This window comes from Oncorhynchus gorbuscha, linkage group LG12 (genome assembly GCF_021184085.1).
Source record: "Oncorhynchus gorbuscha isolate QuinsamMale2020 ecotype Even-year linkage group LG12, OgorEven_v1.0, whole genome shotgun sequence".
NCBI lineage: Eukaryota > Metazoa > Chordata > Actinopteri > Salmoniformes > Salmonidae > Oncorhynchus > Oncorhynchus gorbuscha.
In genome coordinates, this window is record NC_060184.1 from 81,486,671 (window position 1) to 81,489,656 (window position 2,986).

Consider the following 2,986-nt stretch of genomic DNA (forward strand, 5'->3'; position numbering starts at 1 on the left):
GCCACCTCTACACTCTAACCACGAGGCTACCTGCCTCCTCTACACTCTAACCACTAGGCTACCCTACCACCTCTACACTCTAACCACGAGGCTACCCTGCCTCCTCTACACTCTAACCACTAGGCTACCCTACCACCTCTACACTCTAACCACTAGGCTACCCTACCATCTCTACACTCTAACCACTAGGCTACCTACCATCTCTACCCTCTGTCCACTAGGCTACCCTGCCACCTCTACACTCTAACCACTAGGCTACCCTACCATCTCTACACTCTAACCACTACCCTACCATCTCTACACTCTAACCACTAGGCTACCCTGCCACCTCTACACTCTAACCACTAGGCTACCCTGCCACCTCTACACTCTAACCACTAGGCTACCCTGCCACCTCTACACTCTAACCACTAGGCTACCCTACCATCTCCACACTCTAACCACTACCCTACCATCTCTACACTCTAACCACTAGGCTACCCTGCCACCTCTACACTCTAACCACTAGGCTACCCTGCCACCTCTACACTCTAACCACTAGGCTACCCTGCCACCTCTACACTACCCTGCCGCCCCAAGTCAGTTTTTATATATCGTCCTGTCTGAGTTTCCAGGTGTTTTCCAGAAATCCTGGTTGGAAGATTCCTAGAATCACATGTTTTTATGTAATGAATCTGCCACAAAGTCATAAAATCAAGTCATTTTTTTTAACCTTAACCACACTGATCACCCTAATGCCTAACCTTAAATTAGATCAAAAAGCACTTTTGTTTCTTGTTTAACAGGAATTTTTACAATATAGCACATTTTGACATTGCAGCTCTCCCATCTAGGCAAGTTGACAATTATTGGGATGAGTCTTGTCCTTGAGGCAGAACAGAGCCATTTCTGCTAGATGGGCCAGCTGCAAAGTCAAAATTGGCTACATTCATGAAAACAAATGTGCTTATTTGGTCTTAATTTGAAGTTAGGGTTCAAATCTGATTTTGTGGCTATGCCAGATAGTGACCACTGTGCAGATCTGCCTCCAGAACAAGATTCATGGTGAAAAACGCCAACCTTACCCCATCGAGCAGAAATGGCTCAGTTCTGCCTCCAGAACAAGATTCATGGTGAAAAACGCCAACCTGTTGAAAGGTACTGGAATTTTGCAGCCCATATTTCCTCTGGTTGAACTGATGGAGTCAATCATCCTGAAGGCTCAATACCCTTGTGAACTCTGATATGAGTATTGATTGATTGATATTGATTGATTGATACTGATTACTACTGCCTTTTTAGCATTTTCTCCATAAGACATACTTCCAATCCAACCAATGACCAGCCCTTTATCTCCCAGTGAATGATCTGTGAGCGGAGGAACTGTGTAGCTAGCTGATCTAGAAACTCACGTCTTAGTGAAAACACGTCTTACTCTCTCTCTCTCTCTATCGTCCTCCACTACATTCATTAGTCTCTCTCTCTCTCTCTCTCTCTCTCTCTCTCTCTCTCTCTCTATCGTCCTCCACTACATTCATTAGTCTCTCTCTCTCTCTCTCTCTCTCTCTCTTTCTCTCTCTCTATCGTCCTCCACTACATTCATTAGTCTCTCTCTCTCTCTATCGTCCTCCACTACTTGTGTCCAGTTAAGCTGAAAATGTAAACATTGGTTGAGTTGTTTTGAGTACAGTAATACATTACCCACAATTCCGTCCATGGAAATTATTTTTCACTAGGGTTGCACATTTCTGGTAACTTTCCTAAAAAAAAATCCATCCCTGATTTATCTAGAAATCTTGGTTAAAAAGGTTTCAGGAAAAAACAGGATATCCTCCAACCAGGATTTCTGGGAATTTGGGGAAATGTACTGTACATTTGAAACCTTAGTCTCCCCTGTATTTGATATTTGGTTATATATATTTGATATGGATCAGGGGAAGAACACAACTAAATTCCAATAGGCCTCATTCCTCCAGCTACGGTAATGAGCCTAAATACTCTACCTCTTCATTTGCCATTCATTGACAGTATGACATAAAATCCTCTTTTCTTTCTATTTTGTTTTTGTTGTTGTAATTCTTTCCGAAAGACTGCTCTTTAGTCGAGCACATGTGGTTCCTATGTTTAGTGTCTGTACCTAACTTAAATGAATAAAGTGATTTTAGATTATAATGTGGTGTGTGTGCGTTTCCTTTTGGCTCATTTTTAATCTAAGCCGACCTGATTTCTTAGTATGATTTAGACCGTGATCCACGTTTTTAAAGCACACTTGATATTTAAAGTTAGTCTTTTGCTTGAGCCCGACGTACCCAGTGTTGGTGGTCTCGGCAAGTGCAGGGTAGTTGTATTTAAAAGAGCTTCGCCGACATAGCGTGATCAGATTGAATCCCGGCCTTAGTTGGATTAGGATAGTAAACACCATTGTAGTCACAGCAAGTCTATGATGCTATTGATAACCGGTGTTGGGGAAAGCTACTCTGAAAAGAGAGTTTAGCAAACTTACCAATTACTTCACACTGAAAGAATTTAAGCTATATTTATTCTAGTTACTATAAACCGGATTCTTCCACATTCTAAAGGCTCCATTGTGACATCACTTCCACCATTCCATTCACTCTGTAAATGCAACTTTTGACAAAAACAAAAAAGTTAGTATTGTCAAATGTTATGAAATAAACAGTGTATTAAATAAACAGACCATTAAATCATTACCTCAGGGTATAACAGAACATTACATCATTACATCATTACCTCAGGGTATAACAGAACATTACATCATTACCTCAGGGTGTAACAGAACATTACATCATTACCTCAGGGTATAACAGAACATTACACCATTATCTCAGGGTATACCAGAACATTACATCATTATCTCAGGGTATACCAGAACATTAAATCATTACCTCAGGGTATAACAGAACATTACATCATTATCTCAGGGTATAAGAGAACATTAAATCATTACATCATTACCTCAGGGTATACCAGAACATTACACCATTAT

At 40.9% G+C, this 2,986-nt stretch overlaps 1 long non-coding RNA gene across 1 annotated transcript; it reads left to right on the forward strand.

The window, feature by feature from the left end:
- Nucleotides 1-452: 452 nt before the first annotated feature.
- LOC123991446 lies at nt 453-2,151 on the forward strand. Its single transcript, XR_006830800.1, has 2 exons — nt 453-1,499; nt 1,586-2,151. It is a non-coding gene; the product is annotated as an uncharacterized LOC123991446 (long non-coding RNA).
- The last annotated feature ends 835 nt before the right edge of the window (nt 2,152-2,986 follow it).